Source organism: Microcaecilia unicolor, chromosome 6, assembly GCF_901765095.1.
Source record: "Microcaecilia unicolor chromosome 6, aMicUni1.1, whole genome shotgun sequence".
Lineage (NCBI taxonomy): Eukaryota > Metazoa > Chordata > Amphibia > Gymnophiona > Siphonopidae > Microcaecilia > Microcaecilia unicolor.
In genome coordinates, this window is record NC_044036.1 from 119668368 (window position 1) to 119691885 (window position 23518).

At 43.1% G+C, this 23518-nt stretch overlaps 1 protein-coding gene across 6 annotated transcripts in view; it reads right to left on the bottom strand.

Annotated features, from left to right (window-relative positions):
• LOC115471837 (dimethylaniline monooxygenase [N-oxide-forming] 5-like) overlaps positions 1-23518 on the bottom strand; it is a 92236-nt gene that overhangs the window by 63113 nt on the left and 5605 nt on the right. The window contains exon 2 of one of the 6 annotated variants that reach the window (XM_030205696.1): positions 5350-5354. The exons of 3 other annotated variants lie outside the window; for them this stretch is intronic. The gene's annotated coding sequence lies outside the window, so the exon portion shown is untranslated. Of the gene's footprint in view, positions 1-4863; positions 4908-5349; positions 5355-17009; positions 17094-23518 lie in introns of those variants that run through there. 2 more of the 6 variants (XM_030205694.1, XM_030205699.1) reach the window with 2 other exon arrangements.

The window sequence follows — 23518 nt, forward strand, 5'->3', positions numbered from 1 at the left end:
TGAAATACAAGACGCTACACGCGTCAACCTTTTCCCACACGAGCACGCAGTCTTGGAATACACTACCGTGCAACCTAAGAATGATTAACCATCAAGCTTCCTTCCGTAAACTATTGAAGACTCACCTGTTTGAACAAACTTACGGAAAGAGCCAAAACACATAGAGTCCATACTCATTGTTCATCAATGTAACATACATCCACTTCTGATCCCTCATCCCGTAATCCAGTCAATCATACATTTATTCACGGAACTATGTACACCATATGTCTTTGTGTCTAACACTGCCCTTTTAGCGTCCCATTGTCTCCTTCCAATGTTTCTATGTTGATGTCCCATTGTTATATTCCTAATGATATTCGAATGTCTCGCACAACTCTGTACAATGTAATCCATAACCAAGTTGTAACAAATGTATTTCTATTATTCATATCTTATTATAAGCCACACTGAGCCCGCAAAAAGGTGGGAAAATGTGGGATACAAATGCAATAAATAAATAAAATAAAAATACTGAAGCACAGAGAGGCTTAACACACACAGGTGCAGTATAGTGGAGTAATCAGAGCCATGCTGGAAGTAGCCAGAACACAGAGACAGAGACAGAACTAATTCAGAAAGACCAGACAGAAGCCAGCTTAGAAGCTGACCGCCAGAAATAAGGTAAGCCTGAGAGGGGTCACGACCACAGATGTGACACCAAGGTTATACTCCAGGATATTAAGGCTTTATAGATATTAAGTCTTGAGAGGCCTGACATTTATATTCCACATATTGTGAAATTATAGGTTGCTCAGAAAACAATAAAACTTCATAAATAATACCTTCAGGCATCACACATATAAATGACAAGTGACCAACTCACCCGCAAATGCGCAGTAGAGACTTCCCTCTCTGTCCTGCCCTTGTGTCAAGACGTGATGACGTCAGAGGGCAGAACAGAGAGGGAAACGGACGCTGCCGCTGCCGCTAGAGCCTGGAGATGAAGGAACATTGCCGGTGCACCAACCTCCACCCCCCCATCCCCGACATCGTCGCCGCTGCCACCGCTCCCGCCCCCCTCCATATCAGGCCCCCTGCACTGACATGACAGTGCCTCTCACCTCTGTGTGGAAGCGCTGCAGGCAGCAGCAGAGCGATCTGCTGCTGCTTGCAGCGCTTTCACACAGAGGTGAGAGGCACTCTCATGTCAGTACAGGGGGCCTGGCACGGAGGGGGGAGGGAGTGGCGGCGAGCAGGGTAGCTGGACATGGTGGGAGGGCAGGGGGGAGAGAGGAGGGTTGCTGGACATGGGGAGAGAGCAGGGCAGAGAGGAGGGTTGCTGGACATGGGGGGAGGGCAGGGGAGAGAGGAGGGTTGCTGGACATGGGGGGAGGGCATGGGATAGAGCAGGGTTGGTGGACGGGGGAGGCCAAGGGAAAGAGGAGGGTTGCTGGATATGGGGGGAGGGCAGGGGAGAGAGCAGGGTTGCTGGACATGGATCGGGGGAGGGGAGGGCAGGGGAGAGAGGAGGTTTGCTGGACATGGATGGATGGAGGTGAGAATTATTACATTTTGCAAAACACAAATCTCGCCCGTTTTAACGGGCTTAACGGCTAGTTAAAGGACATATTAGGTGCCCTGCCCTTTGTAATTTCACTGAGTGTCATTGGTATGCAGCTTATACCAGAGTATAGAACATCACTATGAGAAGACTCAGATCTTCTTTAACGCAGTAATCAAAGAAGGAAAAATAACTTTCAGTTCAGATGTGCTGGACAAGAGTTTTTGTCTTGCAAACTGGGATTCTCTTCTTCACCAGCTCTCTCGCCATGTAAGAGAGAAGCTGGGAGTAATTCAACATGCTGAATAGAGAAGCTGTTTATACTTTACACTGGTGAAATCTTGACAGTAGTGTCAAGAGGGTCATAGAGCAAAATACACCATAGGCAGTTTCAGTTCACAGAGGAGAATGCTGCAGACTAACTCTTACAGACCTGATGGAGAGAGAAAGTGGGGGAGAGTAAATAGCCCAGCATGCAGACAGAACAAGACAAGACAATAGAAAGACACAGGCATGGCATCTGATTGCTCTGGAACAGCCTATTACAGAGAACTACAATAACAAGGCAACCATGACACCCTAACCCAGTCCCTTTTCCCAGTCAACCCAAATAATAACACATACACTTTGTAAATTAAATGGGAACAACTTGGCTGCAGCTTTATTATAAAGACATGACTGTATTTAACACAAACAGCCAAACTGTAAGCTCTTAAAAGCTACAAGTAATGCATCTAGTTTGCTGCCATAAGCAAGACTGACCAATGCGCTACATACTGTATCCAGGATGCTCCCGCCATGCAGCAAGGCACACCCAACCCAGGTGCAATGAACCCATCTACACCAGCCATAATTTGATGAATTAGCACTACTCCACTCACCCAGGCTCAGGTATTCCCGCCCTCCAAGCTGCGACATTCACAAAGTAGAACATTTAAAGCAAAGCAATGGGTAGGTGGGAAGGTAGGCAGCTCTCCTTCATGTTCTCGGGGACAAAAGAGGGATCTTCCAGAAAATTTGCAGGCTTTTAAGCCCTTGCCTCGGGTCCCTCCATTCCCACCAGGGAGCCTGGCTTCAGCACGAAAGTTGTCTTCTGGCCACCAGGATTTCCTGACACTTTACTGCAACCCCCCTCCAAAGCTGGGGCGTGGGTTCATGGATGCATGGTGTCATGTTAATTTTGGCTCTGTGCAATCTGGCCCTCCACCTTATTACAAACATAGGCAACTGTGACACCCTAACCCAGCCCCTTTTCCCACTCAACCCAAATAATAAATAACACCACATACACTTTGTAAATTAAATGGGAACAACTTGACCACAGCTTTATTATACTCACCCAGGCTCGGGTATTACCACCACCAGCCTGGGATAATTAGGTATAACTTGCTCCAGACAAACTCTAGTAGCTGCAGCCAGTTGTGGCTGAAGAAAATGTTCTCAAACACCTCCTGTATATCATTGTTAAGCAGTTTATTGTAGGTTATAGCCTACATCAGATGGATGTACTCCTTCTTCCCGATATGATTCTTTGCACCTCATCTGTGCCCATGGATGTCTCATCTGCTAGTCCTTGAAACGCAAGACCCAAGCAGCAATTTGTCTGCGTACATTCCAGCATCCCCTCTCCCGGAACTGAAGGTACTGATGCCAGTAGCAAGGGATAACTTTGGACCTGACAACCAAGGACTGAGCAAACAACTGAATTGCCCCAGTTGATATCTGACATATTCACTTTCTTATGGCAGTTCCTTGCATCTCGGCTTGGGTATCCTGTTTTGGCTGTTTGTGTTAAATATAGTCATGTCTTTATAATAAAGCTGCAGCCAAGTTCCCATTTAATTTACAAAGTACCCATAGCACTGTGAAAGAGGTGTTATATAAAAGTCTGATCCTGAAGAGGTTGCTCTCGGTGTCTAGATCCTTGTATCGCAAAACCGATATATGCCTACACAGACCCTTCCAATCAACAGGAGACTCTTCTGCCCATTTTGACTTTGTAGACCTGGGGGAACCCCCAACTACCCCTTTTGGACAGAGAAAGCTGGAACTTCCATATTGTGGTGTTTAACGCTCATCAAAAACATTCCAATCAAATCATGGAGCCATGTATTATTCAGTAGCCCTGACACAGCCAGCAGCCTGTAAGGACTTGTGATCTACTGAGGAAAAATAGGCCACCCCATCCCAGCGACCAGCAACAGATACCCTCCTGTTTATTCTTGGTGAAAGATACAACCTACTCAAGATTCTTGTAGTGCTACTGTTTTGAAAGCACATACACCTCGATTGGAAATCAGTAGCTGTGTGAATTCAGACCTGAAGAGGCTGCAAGAAATACATTTGCTTTACTGGGCCCTCTGAAAGACCTTGCAGAGAACTTTCAAAACAGAGACAGGCTAATGGGATGCCCCATTGGAGCAAATTAAATTACCCCATGCTAGACACAGACCCTAACAGGTACTACCAGCTCCTCCATTGCCATGCTAGAGCCAGATGCTACCACATATCACCAGCCCCTCCATTTCCACAACTGACCACCGTAAATGAAAATTGCAAGGTGTCTTTGAGTGCCCTTAATTTCTGTTTTTTTTAGGGGGGGGGGGGGGGATTAATGCGACTGAAGGATTCACAAACTCTGTAGCTTATCTGAGGATCAAAGATGCATATGCAGGACACTAGTCTGGCTGATGAATCTGCCCCAGCAAGGGGACACAACCTCACAACAGGGGAAGTTCAGCGAGGTGAACCCACATGAGAAACATCTAACTACCCCAGTCAAAGCTCAACAGTAATGGCAAAGAGGGAGAACACAAAAGCCATACCTGACAATGGAGATTTCAAATATGATGAGCAACAAAGCCACAGGAAACCAAAACTAGAGCATGCAAAATCATATGCTGTGCCCAGCAAACCAAATGGGCAATGTCAGGAGAGCTGCTCCAGTTCCTTGTCAGACGCTGGCCGCATGGCTCATATAACAGGATGAAACCCACCAGCAATCGAGCCTAGTGATACTCCATTCCAGCAGACATAGGTGAAATTGTTGAACTTGCGATGCAGGCAAGGTGAGAGTGCCAACATAAATACCTTAGAACCCCTGAATGACATACCGCAGCAGTGCTGTTGCAACTCCCCAATAGGAAAGTAAGCATCCACTGAAATTAAGATTCTGTGGTCCTGGATAGCCTAACAACGCAATTAGTAGCTTAACTAAAGAAAGAAAGAGTAATAGGTATCTTACTCATGCATCCGGATGCTTCATCTGACGTCTAATATTCATATGCAATGGCACAAATTTATAGCCTTGCATCCGTTACCTGAGGCAATGACCTCCCATTACTGAAGAACCAAATCAAGGATTTTCGAGCCTGCCCACATGCCGCCAATCGACCTATAAAGAAGAGAACATCGGGACAACACTCAAGGTAAACCTACTGAGCATATAGTAAACAGTGTTGTATGCATGCTAAATCCACAGGGTTAAGTCTCCAAATTCCCATGACAGGTTTAAAGAAAACTACCAGAGAAGCCCATTGCATAGAAGTCCATCAATACCCCTCAGAAGAGTTATGACCTCACTTATTATACCTTATCATGGGCAAATAGATACCTACGAAACCTTGAAACACCGGCCTTCCTTTGATTACTACATAGCATGAGTGATGGCAACATGAGAAGCCATCGACTGTAGTAATGATATCAGGCCTAGGATAAATTTACAGGAAAACAGCAATAGATCTCACTAATATAATTTTATTTAGAGCTGCCACCGGGGGGACACTCTTTCTGTGATCATTAACATAAAATTCTGCTCGGTAACCATCATATCCTGGAGCTTTATAAAGGGAGTTTTCCTGGATAGCCAAAGCGAGCTCCTCCCTAATAGGTACATTAAGTAGCTGTCGGTCAGCATTCCTCAAGGTTGACAAATCTGTACTAGGTAGATAACAAATCACTCTGTAAATCATGGGCAGAACTCTGAGAATAAATAAAACTCTAGATAACATATCACTCTAAATCATGGGCAGAACCCTTGAGAATAAAAATCTGCATAATGCTCTTTACAAACTTGATATATATCATTGTGCTGATGTAAAGTACGACCTTGCTGATTTTTAATGTACAGAGGGCCATTCCATGTTCTAACCATCCTGACCAAAAGTTTGCTGCTCACGTTACCTAATTTATATAGCTGATATAGATAATATTTTGCAGACTGAGCCCTTTGATGAATTAACTGATTGAGCGCTGTTTGAGTAGGAAACAATTGGGATTTATTATGTGATCTAGGGTTAATGCCACAAAGTTGGTGATCTTTCTCTAATTGTTTTTCCAATATCTTGCTCTTCTGGTTACAATGGATGTAGAATCTCTACACAGCAACATTCCCTATGCAGATGACATAGCTCCATGTGACAAATTTCTAAAAACATCCACCCTGGACTAACAATACACACCAGAAACTATTACAAAATTAATCAGATTCATTCTAACTCACAGCTATTTGCGTTTCAATAACATTTATCTGCAAATCATGGGCACCAGGATGGCACCAGAATATGCAAACCTTTTCATGGCAGAACTGGAGGAGACATTCTTAAACACATATCCAGCTAAACCCCTAAAATATTACCGGTATATTGATGACATTTTTATGATTTGGACTGAGGGAGAAGAGACTCTCAAACAATTTTACACTTTTTTCAATGGATACCATCCCTCAATCAAATTCAAAATTGATTACCCCACAGAAAAAGTAAACTTTCTAGATACCATAGTCTCTATCAACAATGGCTAGAAAAACATCTATATACAGGAAACAGACTGACAGATGCAGCTATTTCCACAATTCTAGCTTCCACCCTTCACATACAAAAAAATCCATTATAAACACCCAAGCCACAAGATACCACCACATCTATTCTGACCCTAAAGACAGAAATAAACCCCTGAAACCCCTGACTGAATCCTTCACTTAAAAAGGATACCACCCCAAAATAATCTCCAAGAAGATTACCTCTTCCCTTAAAAACCCAGAGAAAACTTACTGCAGTACAAACAAAAGAAAATCACAGAGTGAGTGCCACTTGTAGTGACATATAATCCAGAGCTAACAACTGAGAAGAATCATAAAAAATCTACAGCCAGTACTCCAGGAGATGAATTATTGAAGGAGATATTACCAGTTCCACCAATGCTGGCCTTCTGACAACCACCAAATCTGAAATAAAAATTAGTGAAAACAAAACTCCCAATAGAAACTGAAAAAGAGAATGGCACATGTCCCTACAAGATATCAAGTTGCAAACTTTGCCAACATATATCACAGGACCCCACAGTCACTCATATAGGAAATGGGTAATGCACTCTTTACTGGTCTGACTACAAAGGGTTTACACCAGCTCCAATTGATTCAGAATGCTGCAGGAAAAACGAATAGAAGGTTGTAAGCGACGTGACCATATCACACCATTTTTACATAAACTTCACTGGCTACCAGTACCAGGCCTGCCAAGTCTCTCGCATTCAGCAGGAGTCTCCTACTTTGGCGGGCCATCTCCCGCCCTCTCGCCAAAGTGGGAAAGCCTCCTGCTGAAGATGTAATTGTTTTTTCTTACCACTGCCGCTGCTGCTGCTTCTCCCAATGCAGCAGCGGTGGAAAAACAAACAAACAAAAAAAGGCAAACGCGGAGCCGCATCACTGCCTTCAGGCATGCGCTGTCAGTTCTGCCAGTCCTCTGCCCCCGGAACTCGAAGTTGACGTCAGCGGGGGCAGAGGATGGGCAGAGGACCAGCAGAGCCGACAGTGCATGCCTGAAGGCTGCTGCAGCCCCACATTTGCTTCTTTTTTTTTTGTCACGGTTGCTGCACAGAGCAGAGGTTGCATCGTGGAAGGAGACCGTCGGGATGAAAAGTTGAAGCCAATGGTTGGTCTTTGTTTCTCCTTCAAGAAAGTAAGCAAACGGTAACCTCTGAGCTGCTGCATCCACTTTGTCATTGTTATATTGTTGGTAGCATTTTTTTTTAATCTCACTTGTATTTTCAAACATTGCTGGCTTGTGCAGTATACAGATGTACACAGAGGAAGTATAATAAGGGAATAACTTTTCATAGGTAGAGTAGTAATTTGTTAGAAAGTGTAATCAGTGTATCATTTGGAGGGGCTGGTTATAGGGACACCCTAGCACTGTTATATTTGTGCAGAGATTTTTTTATTCTCAAGGTAAACAGTCTCTAAAACAGACATCATGTTATGAGAATCAGGTGTTCAACATTCAGATTTTCTATTTATTTATTTATATAATTTACATCCCATATTAAACACAAATTGTGTTGAAACCTAGGAGCATTTAAAATCTTTTTTTTGTTTGTTTCCTATGCCTACATCAAAAGAAATTCAAGATGACATTAGCCAGAGTGGGTGGAGTCAAGGCAGAGTGGGCGTGTACTAAAATCTCCCTCTCAAGAATCAGGACCCCTTGGCAGCTCTGCAATACAATACAGAGCCAAATTTAAAACTGACCTTCAAGGCCCTTAAAGGAAATGGCCCAGAGTACTTAAAGAACAAGATCTCCCTTTACACACCTTCAAAGTCTCCGGAGTAGCCCCAGTGGCATAGCCAGAAGGCAATTTTTGGGTGGGCCAACAGGTTGGATGGGTGGGCACTAGATAGTGGTGTGCTGGTAAATGTTTAACAACAGGCTCTCTCCCCGATCCACCTCTGCGCCCCCTCCCCCATCCACCTCTGCGCCTCCCCTCAAAATTGCAGAGCTGGCTATAGCTGGGGAGAGAGCCTGGGGTGGGGGGGGGGGGGGCAATGCATTACTCTCTCCAGGAAAAAAAAATTAAATGATCCCAGGTTCCAATCTAATTCTTGTTTAAAGTGGGATCAAATGCCATAAAAAAAGTAAATAAATATAAACTTTTAATGTTGAGCACCTGATTCTCAAAGTGGACATATTCCAAACACTATAATGAAAATAAAATGATTTTTTCTACCTTTGTAGTTTGGTGACTTTGTTTTTCTGATCATGCTGGCCCAATATCTGATTCTGCTGCTATCTGTCCTCTTAACTCCATTTCCAGGGCTTCCTTTCCAGTTATTTCTTTACTTTCCGCCTTTCTTCTTCATTTCTTGCCCTACATCCGTAAGTAAAAGCTGGGTCCTCCGCTGACTTGACTGACCAGTGGATCCAGCTTCTGCCTATTTTGTTCATCCATGTGCAGTTTTTCTCCTCTCTTCCTTTTCCCTCATCTCATCTCCTTCCTCACTCTTCCCTTCCCTCCCCCCATCCATGTCCAGCATTTCTTCTCTCTCCCTTCCCTCTCCTCCATCCATGTCCAGCAACCCTCCTCTCCCCTGCCCTCCATCCTCCCATGTCCAGCAACCTTCCTCTCTCCCCTGCCCCCTCCATCTACCCATGTCCAGCAACTCTCCTCTCCCCTCCCCTCCATCCACCCATGTCCAGCAACTCTCCCCTCCCCTCTATCCACAGATGTCCACCAACTCTCCTCTCCCCTGCCCTCCCCTCCATCCACCCATGTCCAGCAACTCTCCTCTCCCCTGCCCTCCCTCCATCCATCCATATCCAGCAATTCTCTTCTCTCCCCTGCCCCCTCTATCTATCCATACCCAGCTATTCTCTTCTCTCCCCTTCCCCCCTCCATCCACCCATACCCAGCAATTCTCATCTCTCCCCTGCCTCCCTCTATCTATCCATACCCAGCAATTCTCTCCCCTGCCCATCTCCATCCATCCATACACAGCAATTCTCTTCTCGCCCCTAACTCCCTCCAGCCATCCATACCCAATGATTCTCTTCTCTCCCCTGCCCTCCTCCATCCATCCATCCATACCCAGTGATTCTCCTCTCTCCCCTGCCCTCCCCTCCCACTCCCATCCATGTCCAGCGATTCTCCTTCACCCCCATCCTCCCCTCCCATTCCATTCCACCTGCCTTCCCTCTTCTCCCCCCAACATCCCCCTTTTTCTTCCTGCCACAGCGCCCTGCGTGGTTTAAATCTTTTTTATTGCCTCCGTCGAAGCGGCCACACCATTTAAAGCCCTGCCCGTCTTAGCCTTCCCTTCCTGAGTTCGTTCCCTCAGAGTCCCGCCCTCGAGGAAAGAAGAAATGATGTCAGAAGGTGGGACTGAGGGAACGAACTCACGATGGGAAGGCTCGATGGGCAGGGCTTTCAATGACGTGGCTGCTTTGACGGAGGTAAAAAAAGATTTAAACCCCAGGCGAGAGGATGTTGGGCGGGTGGGCCTGGAGGGAAAGTGGCTGGGCCTGGGCCCGTCCAGGACTGCCTGTGGCTATGCCCCTGAGTAGCCCCCATGCTCTGGAATGCACTCCTGAAAGGCTTGCTTAACACAAGACTTTCTACATCAGGAAGCAGGTGAAAGCTTGGATCTTCAACCAGGCCTTTAACGGAAGAAGTAAATGACACCAGCTGCACATACTATAGCAGGACATGTTTATCCACTCCTACCCTAGCTAAAATAATGTTCAAGCAACTTTCTTTAAACTAGTTCCTCATTTTCTTACACCATCTGCTGTCTATTAAAATGTTTTATTGTGTATTGTGTTGACATTGTAATGTAACATACTATGCCATACTTTGTATTATTGTTTGAATATTTTTACTCTCTACAATTCAAAACATAACTGTAAATCTTTAGCATGGTAGTTTTCTCTTCATTGGGTAACCAGGTTTAAGCCTCTGCTTAAAATCATTAGATAGGCACATTTCATTTATAGAAAAACATATTTTGGAAAAATAAAAATAACATCAGCATCTAAATTTTAACAATGCAAATTAGTAAAAAGAAAGTTCTACACTTGTCCTAAGAAAACTAATTAATAGCTTGCATAACAAAGAAGATTAGGGCAGCAAGTAATCAAATAAGAGCACAGTGTCTCCATGCATAGAAAACAAAGCTGAGAAAAGACACAGAAAGTGAGAGAGAGAAAAAAGTAACATTCCAACTGTTTACAATGAGTATCTAAATGGTAGATATGTGATATAGAAGCATCCCTCTTGTGGCTGAAATAAGGAGGAAAACAGTAGTTATTTGTAAGGTAGAGGAAAAAAGTTTTCAAATTCAGGTAATATAAAACAATAAATTGTGAAAGCTTGCACTCAGATAATGCCCCCAAATAAGAAAGCTAACAAGGTATGTCTTATGCGGTGAAAGAGAAGGTAATTTAAACCAATTTTCTGGGGCAGTACAAAACATTTTCTTTCAAGGTACACAAGATATCTTAACTTCTTCTTAATCTAAACATTCATCTAGATTTACTTTTCCTGTGAGGCAGTTTCTCTAGAATCTCAGCTACCTGAGGTAGAGTGACACAGATATTAATGAACTAAACATATTAAGTAAAACAGGATACAAATGTTACCTTGCATTATTAGCAAAACAAAGATGTCAACAGGACTGTTGTAAATCCTGTGTTGATGACTCTCACGTGCAAAGTACAGTCAATCCTTTACAAAGAGTCACATAATCAAGATGGGGCTTCAAAATAAAAGTCATCTTTAAGGAAAAGTGTATTCTTAAAGAAAAAGAGACTGCAATTCTGTACGGAATGTGAAAACATTACACTTTAGCTGTAACTAATACATTTACTACCAAAGTCTATACCCACACATAGCAAAGGAATACAGTCCTGCTTATAATCGAACGAGAAAAACGCCCAAGTTCTGACCTAAATCGGGAGATGGACGTTTATCTCACAAAAACGAATAACGCGGTATAATCGAAAGCCGAACTTGGACGTTTTCAACTGCACTCCATCGCGGAAGTGTACAAAGTTGACGAGGGCATGTTAGAGGCGTGGTGAAGGCGGAAATGGGGCATGGTTATCACCCGAACAGAGATGGCGCCTTTCGCCGATCATGGAAAAAAAGTATGCGTTTGTAGCTAGAATTTAGGGCACTTTTCCTGGACCCTGTTTTTTCACGAATAAGGCCCCAAAAAGTGCCCTAAATGACCAGATTACCACCAGAGGGAATTGGGGGATGACCTCCCCTGACTCCCCCAGTGGTCACTAACCCCCTCCCACCACAAAAAATGATGTTTCACAACTTTTTATTTTCATCCTCAAATGTCATACCCACCTTCCTGGCAGCAGTATGCAGGTCCCTGGAGCAGTTGTTAGGGGGTGCAGTGGACTTCAGGCAGGTGGACCCAGGCCCATCCCCCCCTACCTGTTACAATTGTGCTGCTTAATGCTTAGTCGTCCACCCCCCCCCCTTCACCCCTTAGGGCTATAGTAATGGTGTAGACTTGTGGGCAGTGGGTTTTGAGGGGGATTTGGGGGGCTCAACACACAAGGGAAGGGTGCTATGCACCTGGGAGCTCTTTTACCTTTTTTTTTTTTTTTTTTGTAAAAGTGCCTCCTAGGGTGCCCGGTTGGTGTCCTGGCCTGTGAGGGGGACCAGTGCACTACGAATCCTGACCCCTCCCATGAACAAATGCCTTGGATTTATTTGTTTTTGAGCTGGGCGCTTTCATTTTCCATTATCGCTGAAGAACAAAAACGCCCAGCTCACAAATTGTCGAATAAAACATGGACGTCTATTTTTTGTGAAAATATGGTTCGGTCTGCCCCTTCACGGACCCATTCTCGGAGATAAACGCCCATGGAGATAGACGTTTTCATTCGATTATGCCCCTCAGTGTTTGCTTAAAATCTAGACAACCTCTGCCAAAACAGAACAGCCATAAATCATTTGTGCCAAGGCCATGCTTGTAAAGGAGAACAAAAGAAAGAATGTATCTCTGCCCAGAAGCGAAGCAGCCCCTGCTCAAAAAGAAAGAGCTTTTTTATTTTTTTATTTTATTATAAATGACTAGAGATTAAGTTAGCAGCAAAACATTAGCAGCAAATGAGTCCCCCTTCAATCTTCCCACTCCACGATGGAAGAGAATATAGGACCCAAAACAAAACAAACAGATGTTTAAGTCAACCATGCCTTCTATTTTAACTGTTTTACAAGTCTTGTTAAGCAGAACCGATAGATTAGGTTTAATTAAAGTGTCAGACATATTGAGCCAATCAGGAGAAAGTTATTTATATCTTACAGCTGTACCACAGAGAAGCAGCTTAGTTTGTTTTGTTTGGGATAATTCCGATAATTCCCTGGACACGGGATCTGCTGATGCCTGCTTATAGGGAGGAGGGCATGAGGGGTTGGTTAGTGGGGGTGGTGGAAATTTAGAGGAGTCCGGAAGACTCTGGGATTCAAGCACTTTTTCACTCACCAAAATCCATTTATTAATAGCTGGTAAATGTTTCAAACGGGATTTTATTTTTCTCATTATAACCAATTAATTGTTTCAGGAGGAAACCCTGAAAAGAGCCATCTGCTGGCCAACAAAAAGAAGTTTGTTTCTGGTTTCACTTGTACCATTTTTGGTTAAATTTGATAAGTTCTTTCTTCTGTAAAGGAAAGTAAATAATCACTTTTCAATGGGCGTGGCCATTACGTATATTAAAAACCTAGTATTTTAAAACACCCATTCTAAACCTGGTATATTATTTACACCTAAGGCTGATCAGTCCCTAGGACGTACCAGAGGTTTCTGCTATTTTAAAACACCTAGTCAGACAAAAGTGACATAGGACCTAGCAATGCTATTTTAAAACACCTAGCTGCATGCAAAATTCAGACCTAGGACCTAGCAGTAATAACAAGTAATAATTTAGAGATGTCACTTGCCAATGTCGTGTTGGGATTCCTGCAGCTTGAATCTGAACACCATAAAGCTCCCCGGTAATCGACGTCGGGAGTCACCAATGTAATTAAGAATTCAGCCTTTTTACCACCATCCCAATATTCATACATATCCCGGGAAAAGATTGGAATGATAAAAGACCAGGCCACGTAACGTATGAGAAAAGTAATTTATTAACTTACCAATAGAGTATACAGGAATAAAATCAATTTTCTCTTAGGAGTACACTACTGATTACCACCGAGAATGCCCCGCGGTAGAAACTAGATAATTATTTTCTACTGTGTTTTTGGTGTGTGCCAAACTTGGAATTACCACCAGGAGCATGCACTAGCTGGGCAGTAATACCGATTTGATGTGCACTGCACTCGCATAGGCCCTTATATGCCTTTGTTAAAGGGCCTCTATTACTTTAAATCTCATCGTGAGCCTCCCATAAGGGACTGATCATTGTGGGAGGAATGAGGTCCCCCAGCTCCAGAAAGGCGAGATGAAGGTCGGTCTTGGCTCTCTGGCAACCCCCGCCCTTCCAGTTCCCGCTCTTTCTGTACCAACTCCTAACAGTATTGTTTACCTAAGGCCTCGAGGTATCCTGAGGCCATATTTTAACTGGGTGCACTGTAGGGATAATTAATTCACTACCTCCTTGACACATAGATGGTTCCTGACAACATGAACGACAATCTGGCGTCCCATAGATAAAAGGCTAAGTTTTGATTAATTAAGGGAGTATATTTTCTGCTTCTGTTTTCTCAACGTAAAACATCAAGAAAAGCTACGAGAATGGTATGGGATTTGCGTTACAAGACGTATGAGGAGAGACTTGCGGACCTGAACATGTATACTCTGGAGGAAAGGAGAAACAGGGGTGATATGATACAGACGTTCAAATATTTGAAAGGTATTAATCTGCAAATGAACCTTTTCCGGAGATGCGAAGGCAGTAGAACGAGAGGACATGAAATGAGATTGAAGGGGGGCAGACTCAAGAAAAATGTCAGGAAGTATTTTTTCACGGAGAGAGTAGTGGATGCTTGGAATGCCCTCCCGCGGGAGGTGGTGGAAACGAAAACGGTAACGGAATTCAAACATGCGTGGGATAAACATAAAGGAATCCTGCTCAGAAGGAATGGATCCTAAGGAGCTTAGACGAGATTGGGTGGCAAAGCCGGTGGCGGGAGACGGAGATGGTGCTGGGCAGACTTATACGGTCTGTGCCAGCGCCGATGGTGGGAGGCAGGACTGGTGGTTTGGAGGCGGGGATAGTGCTGGGCAGACTTATACGGTCTGTGCCAGAACCGGTGGTGGGAGGCGGGGCTGGTGGTTGGGAGGCGGGGATAGTGCTGGGCAGACTTATACGGTCTGTGCCCGGAAAAGGACAGGTACAAATCAAGGTAAGGTATACACAAAAAGTAGCACACGTGAGTTTATCTTGTTGAGCAGACTGGATGGACCGCGCAGATCTTTTTCTGCCGTCATCTACTATGTTACTATCAAGAAACTGTACACAATATCTAGCAGACTAGCCCCCTTGTTTACAAAGCCGCATGCTAATACTGACTCAGCCCATTCACTTTGAATGGGCTATGTCGACATTGCCACACGACTTTGTAAACAGGGGGGTAGGTAAAGTCTATATTTTATTTTATTTCTTTGTTTTTTGAGGCTTCTGAAAGTGATCTGTAGGCATTTAATATTGTTCGCTTAATAAATGTCTTATCATGAGGACACAGTAGCAAAGACTGCAGATAACTAGATGGCAGTTAACTTTGCATTGACTGCATCTTTTCCCTGTGACACTTATCTAAACCTCTCAATAAAATGCAAGGGAGACATGGGGGAAAACCCCTGGAATGAGGCTGTCCACGCTCATACCTGGACCAAATTAGGCAAGCCCGTGAAATGCCAGCGGGTAACTTTCCCACAGGAGGTGAACTCCCCAGCATAGCAATACAAAAACTCAGAGCCGTGACCGAGGGAGGGGAGAGGGTCCGGATGCCGCATTGAGAGGGACGAACTCCTCGGCCTCACAAAGACTGCAAGGAGAAACCCACCACTTAAGCCCAGAAAATGTCATAGGAGGCATCCAACCCATTTTGATTTTCACTTCACCCAACTGTGCCTTAGTGGGGTCCACAGGCGCACCCCACTAAGCGAGCTCCAACATGAGCCAGTGCACGGGAGGGATCACCAGGCCCTCCTTCTTCCGTGCAAGTATGCAACTCATAGGGGAGAGCCTCCATTGAGGAATTTATTAACTCATTACTCCAACAGTGCATGATGTGGTGCTCAGTCCCCCCCCCCCCCCCCCATATCCCGACAAGGCAACTGCTCCTCTGGGAAGGTTACCAGGAGCCAAGCGAAGCTGCGATCTAATCTGATTCCAAAATAGGCAGCTCTCCTTCGTGTCCTCAGGGACAAAAGAGGGATCTTCCAGGAAACTCTTAGGCTTTTAAGTTCTTGCCTCAGGTCCCTCCCTTCCCACCAGGGAGCCTGGCATTGGTGCAAAAGTTGTCTTCCGGTCACCAGGATTCCCTGACACTTTCCAGCAACCCCCTTCTACATCATGGCGCCATATTAATGTCTACTCCATGCACTCTGGCCCTCCACCTTATTACGATTACAGAGATCTGGTGTTCAAAGGCAGAAACTTAATTAAAGGTACAGGCAATATAATCTGTTACAGATAATGCTTAACATATGAACCCTGCAACACAATCGAAACTCATACCAGAACTGGACAAAACTTAACTCTCTCTCCTTGAATACTTAATTTACTCTGTCACTTATGAACTTTAACGCAAGACCACTCTGTATTTCTCTTACCGGAATTGGCGATCACCATCACGGTACTATGTAAGCCACATTGAGCCTGCAAATAGGTGGGAAAACATGGGATACAAATGCAGCAAACAAATAAATAAATATATACATAAACAACAAACAGCCTGCCTCCATGCAAATGGGAGAAGAACATTAGGATTCTGGTCACCGTATCTCAAAAAAGATATAGCGGAATTAGAAAAGGTTCAAAGAAGAGCGACCAAAATGATAGAGGGGATGGAACTGCTCCCATATGAGGAAAGGCAAAAGAAGTTAGGGGTCTTCAGCTTGGAAAAGAGATGGCTGAAGGGGGATATGATTGAGGTCTATAAAATCCTTAGTGGAGTGGAACGGATGGAGGTGAATCGGTTTTTCTCTCATTCAAAAAGTACAAAGACCAGGGGATACTCAATGAAATTGCATGGAAATACTTTAAAAACAAATAGGAGGAAATATTTTTTTCTCTCAAAGAATAGTTAAGCTCTCGAACTCATTGCTGGAGGATGTAGTAATGGCAGTTAGTGTATCTGGGTTTAAAAAAGGTTTGGACAAGTTTCTGGAACAAACGTCCATAGCCTGTTATTGAGATGGACATGGGGGAAGCCATTGCTTGCCTTGGGATTGGTAGCCTGCAACGGTGTTACTGATCATGTTTCTGCCAGGCACTTGTGAACTGGATTGGCCACTGCTGGAAGCATGATACTGGGCTGGATGGACCATTGGTCTGGCCCAGTATGGCTGTTCTTATGTTCTTATAGGATTTGTGTATACAGAAGCCTTCCAACACAAAGATTACTCATACACGATCAAAGTGATTCTCAGATCGAGGCTTTCAGCACATTAAGGTGGACGGAATGGAGTCCAGAGTTGGCAGTGGAGATAAAAGTGACTTACCTGATGAGGAGAGTTCTCCAGCAGAGGTGTAGGGAGTGATAAGAGTAGAGAGATAATGAGGAGCTGCAGAATGAATGAACTTGCAGATCAGTAAGAAAAGTTTATGATAAGAATCTTAATGAGGTGTGTTCTTTTGCTGGAAAATAAGCATGTAGATGCTGACATCTGCCAAATGTAAATTGAGATTAACTCTTCCCTGGAGCTGTTATTATAATTGTTGAATATATTTGGAAATATTCACCAACGCAGTGTTCTCTAGCCAACATCTATATTCCTCATCAGTCCTTATTTTTATATATATATTTTGATGTTTGCTCAATTAGCAGGTATATTCTCAGAATGAATTCTTCCCAAATTTATCATATCGTCAAAGAATCTTTAAATTATTCCATTTCAATAAAATCATCACTTATCTGTTGCAGATTATGTCTCCATGTGCTTTGTATATAACTCCATAGCATTCAAGCATTCACAGCAAGTCAGTCTGACATAGTGCTATATTTTCGCTTCAAGCTGTGTCATGGAAATTGACTTGTTCAAAGCATTTTATTGGCACCATGCTCATGAAGGAGACAGTTGGCATCCACCATGACCTTGAGGCACTCAGGCACTGGTACAGGCAAATAAGATGGAAAGTCCCAGGCTTCATCTGGCACATGACGGAGAGCCTCAGTGCTTGACGTAAGTACCACTAACACTGCACACCGATAACAGCTCTGTCCTATATCAAGGCCTGAGTATGCATCTACCCTCATAACAGTGTGCAGTCAACCCCAAACATATGAGATGACATGGAAAGAAAGGGGGGAAAGGATTTAAACAGCACCCTTCTGTGACCAATAGAAAAGTGGCTAGCATATCACACAGACCGACCTAGCACATTGCAGCAGCTACAGTGGGGTAAACAAAACAGTAACCAGCAACACTCTCAGCAGGAATCAAACCCATGTCCCTCTGTATTGTGGGGCCATAGCCCTAACCCCTATAACACACATGTACCTGACAAAGGAGTATTCAAGGAGGTCAGTGCACTGACCACAGAGGGCTGTGAGAGCACAAGTTGTTATCCAAATGGATGGCCTCTCCTGGCTCAGAGCCCACACTGATTGTCTATACCATTGTGAAGTCCAAGTAAGGTATGCTGCCCTGTGAAACATCCCTCAAGACCCAAGCTGTGGGCCCTTGAAAGCTCTACATGATAGTGGGACACAAACTCCTCCTTAAGTAAAGTACCACCTATGTGTACTCCTCCTTCTCCTGGTCACCCCAAGAGCATGTCCACGAGTCATGGAGTAATTTGCAGCCACTGACATCTGTGAGGTCCCCAAGCCAACTAGCATGATTACATTATAGATAGATGCTCCCAAACCTAGGTGTCCCACCTTGCAGTATTTTAAGTGCCTCTCTCATGATGGAGATAACTTCTTGGTAATATTTGTTTGGTCTTTTTATGTTTATTTTTAGGATAAGCAACATAAAATTAATAGATCTGTATTTTCTTGTCTTTTTCTTTTGTACAGAATTGGCAGGCCACTGTGTGGATTAACACTGCAAGGGGCTGTTCAGAGAAGACTGAGCTGTGTTTTTAGTTGTGTTGGACAGACTTCTTATTAATGAAAAATGAGCATGAGACTGTTGACCTTGAATGAAGCTGAGTAGCTTCAGCTGGAAGTTTCGGAAGACTTATTCCTGGCATTCTATATCACTATTTCCTTTTCTCCATACTAGCCTGGATGAGAATACCAAGGCAATTATTGCTTGTTTCCTTTTGGTTGTCACCAGACAAAACACTGCAGAGCTAACATGTCACCTTAAGAGAAGGTTGTGTCCTGGAACATTGGGACTTGTTGTTTGACTAAGTTTCAAGGACATATGGACAGTTCTTAAAAAAGAGTTTGTTTTTTTTTTAATTTTGAGGCAAATTCCAGTCATCAGATACCTTTTTGACGAAGCATCTTTACACACTTTATTGCTTGCACTCCTTGACTGTTGATTAGATTATAGGAATGGTGTCTATGCAGGTTTACCTAAGAGTAACCACATCTCTCCACTTTATAGATTTTATCACTGGTTGCCCGTTGAGTGCTGGATAAAATTTAAAGTTCTCAGCCTTTCACACAAAGCGTATAATGAACAACAGCCTGTCTATTTAAGTGCAATGACCATTCCTTATGTTCTAGCCAGAACACTCAGATTGATACAAGACCACAGAATGGTTATGCCTCATTTTTCTAGGGCGCTCAATTATGAGAAAACGTTTTTTTTGCTAGCTCCGTCTTCATGGGAGCTTTGATCTGAATCAAACCCCAAAAGTTTCAAGGCCTGCCAAAATAGTAGGTATAGAAGAACCTTAAATGTTCACTGGGAGGTGGAGGGGAGAATTCATTGGCACATTTAGAAAACATCTGCATTCAGACCAATTGCCTATGTTGTTTATTCTACAATTGTAGTTACATAAGTACATAGGTATTGCCATACTAGGAAAGACCAAAGGTCTATTGAGCCCAGCATCCTGTTTCCAACAGTGGCCAATCCAGGTCACAAATACCCAGCAAGATACCAAAAATGTACAAAACATTTTATATTGCTTATCCCAGAAATAGTGGATTATCCCCAAGTCCATTTAATAACGGTCTATGGACTTTTCCTTTAGGAAGCTGTCCAAACCTTTTTTAAACTCCGCTAAGCTAACCGCCTTTACCACATTCTCTGGCAATTAATTCCAGAATTTAATTACATGTTGAATGAAGAAATATTTTCTCCTATTCATTTTAAATTTACTACATTGTAGCTTCATCTCATGCCCCCTAGTCCTAGTATTTTTGGAAAGTGTGAACAGACACTTCACATCTACTCGTTCACTTATTATTTTATAGACCTCTATCATATCTCCTCTCAACCACCTTTTCTCCAAGCTGAAGAGCCCTAGCCTCTTTAGCCTTTCCTCATAGGGAAGTCGTCCCATCCCCTTTATCATTTTTGTCGCCCTTCTCTGCACCTTTTCTAATTCCACTATATCTTTTTTGAGATGCGGCGACCAGAATTGAACACAATATTCGAGGTGCGGTCGCACCATGGAGCAATACAAAGGCATTATAACATCCTCATTTTTGTTTTCCATTCCTTTCCTAATAATACCTAACATTCTATTTGCTTTCTTAGCCGCAGCAGCACACTGAGTGGAAGGTTTCAACGTATCATGAACGACGACACCTAGATCCCTTTCTTGGTCCGTGACTCCTAACGTGGAACCTTGCATGATGTGGCTATAATTCGGGTTCCTCTTCCCCACATGCATCACTTTGCACTTGCTCACATTAAACGTCATCTGCCATTTAGACGCCCAGTCTCCCAGTCTCGTAAGGTCCGCTTGTAATTTTTCACAATCCTCCCGGGACTTAACAACTTTGAATAACTTTGTGTCATCAGCAAATTTATTTAATTGGTGCTTACTTTATAGATTACCTCCCCCCCCCAAAAAAAAAAAGATTTCTGTCCTGTTAGCATCCATTTTCTCAGTTAATTTTTGGAGAATTCTCAGTCATCTTGAAGGATATACAAGTTAAGTGCAGATTTATGCACCAGATGATGTTTTTGGTATGTTATTTTGACATTAGAAACAGTAATAGATTGTTGCATGCTAAAGGAATTCCTAACGCCTTCAAAATTGTTTTTTGGGACACAGTGATCACGTTTCATAAGAACATAAGGGTTGCCATAGTGAGACAGACCAAAGGTCCATCATGCTCAGTGTCCTGTTTCCAAGAGTGGCCAATCCGAGTCACAAGTACCTGGCAAGATCCTTGTCTTTCTCCTTCCTGATAACTTTTTTCAGTTTTTTAAGTTAATGGTTTATAGTCTAAAAGCTTTTTTTTTTTCCAAGTAAGTCCTGTAGGGGCACCCATTTGTTTGAGTCATATGCACTGCTATGCTGAAAACCTGTATTTGACTCTCAGTCCCAGGCTGGCCAGGGTTACCTCCGATGCCATGCTTTTACTGCAGGGAGAAGAGAGGGGCAGGGAATTTTCAGTGACCAGGCTTTAGCATCAATATTAACAGGTTCTGGAAGCAGTCTGGATTGCGACCCTTGGCTAAGACTGAGAAAGTTAGGTTGAGGTAGGAGAGGTGAAATATCCTAGGTAGATATTAAAGAAGGTCGATGGTGCTGTAGTAGAAGATGGCCTGGTTCTGATTAAATTGGAGGCCCAAAGAAACAGGACAAAATTACAGGGTCAACCCCCCTCCCCACTCCCCCCACCCCCAAAACATACATGATACATTCAGCACTCTGTTCCATTTCTCCTCCAAATTTTAAGGCTTATCATATAAATACAGCAACTGCCTGAACTAAGAACATAAGAACCACCATACTGGGTTGGACCAAAGCTGAGTCCCATTCCTCAGCTGAAAACTTCCCCTGGACTACACAGAAGTATATATTACATAGCACTCTATCCCATCTATAACAAAAGTATGTTGTACAGAAAGATGCCAAGCAGCACTCACTTCAAGTCACTCTGCTAATTATACTGTACAGAGAGAACATAGTAACATAATAAATGTCAGCAGATAAAGGCCTGCACGGTCCATCTAGTCCGCTCAACAAGGTGGCCAGAGTTGAATCTGGCACTCAACACAGGTTCCATGATTTAACACTGGCATACTTAATCTCTGTCTCTCCTTGCTAATTTTGGGGCACAAACTATAGAAGTTTGGCCAGCACCAGTCTCCAGCCTTGATCCTGATCTGTTTTTGTCATTTACAGGACCCAGATCATAGCAGTCTGCCCAGCATTGGTCAAACTTCCCACTTCCCAACCTCTGAAGCTTTCACCAAAGCTCATTCCAGTTATGAGGTCATTTAAGTTTTGCTTTAATTGGATTCTATCCTTTATTATATAGTGTTCCTATATGTTTATCCCATGCATTCTTGAATTCCGTCACTATTTTTGATTTCTGATCCGATGAAGAAGGGTTACCTTCGAAAGCTAATCAAAAAATGTACTGTTAGTCCAATAAAAAAAAGTATCATCTTATTTTCTTTTCTTTGTTTTATTTTATTTCTATTGATCACCTTTAAAAGTGGACTAACAAGGCTACCACATCTCTCTACTCAATTTCCCCTGGAGTCTTTCATGAGGTATTTTGTCAAATGCCTTTTGAAAATCCAGACACACAATATTGATTGGCTCACCTTTATGCACATGTTCATTCACCCTTTCAAAGAAATGTAATAGATTGGTGAGGCAAGAGTTCCCTTCTCTAAATCCATGTTGGCTCCATTAATCCATGCTTTTGAATATGCTCTGTAATTTTGTTCTTTATAATAGTCTCTACCATTTTTCCCAGCACTGACATCAAGTTCACTGGTCTCTAATTTCCCAGATCACCTCTGGAACCCTTTTAAAAAATTGGCGTTACATTGGCCACCCTCCAATCTTCTAATACCATGCTTGATTTTAAAGATAAATTACATATTACTAACAATAGTTCTGCAAGTTCATTTTTCAATTCTATCAATACTCTGGGATGTATATCATCTGGTCCTGGTGATTTGCTACTCTTCAATTTGTCAAATTGCCCCATTATACCTTCCAGATTTACAGAGATTTGATTCAGTTTCTCTGACTCATCAGCACTGAATACCATTTTTGTCACCAGTATCTCTCCCACATCTTCCTCAGTGAAGATAGAAGCAAAGAATTCATTTAATCTCTCTGCTATGGCCTTGTCTTCCCTGAGTGCCCCTTTTACCCCTAGGTCATCTAGCAGTCCAACCGATTCTTTTGCCAGCTTCTTGCTTTTAATATACCTAAAAATGTTTTTACTATATATTTTTCCCTCCAACGCAATCTTCTTTTCAAAGTCTCTCTTTGCCTTCCTTATCAGCACTTTGCATTTGATTTGCCATTCTTAATGTAGTTTCCTATTATTTTTAGTTGGATCCTTCTTCCATGTTCTGAAGGATTTTCTTTTAGCTCTAATAACTTTCTTCACCTCACTTTTTAACCATACCTGCTGTCATTTGGTCTTTCTTCCTCCTTTTTTAATAGACAGAATATATTTGGCCTAGGCTTCCAGGATGGTATTTTTGAACAGCAACCATGCCCGATGTAAATTTTTGGCCTTAGCAGCTGCTCCTCTAAGTTTTTTCCCACTGTTCTTCTAATTTTATCATAGTTTAAACTGGCCAAAAATAAAAATTAACTGGATTTTCAATGCTGGTCACCGGAAACACCCATTGAATATGTAGTCTCACTGCCAACTGTGAGAGTTAGCTGGGCTGCCTCCTGCAGTCTGTACATTGACCCCAATATTCCTTTGGTAAAACCATGTTTCCACAAATCTTATAAGCCACTGGATTCTAGGAATTGTACTTCAGCAGCGCCTCCATAATTGTTCCTGCCACCAAAGTAAGGCCTACTGTTCTGTAGCTTTCTACTTCTTCTCTTTCACCATTATTATGGAGAGGAAAATATCTGCCCATCTCAAATTCCATGGAACCCCCCC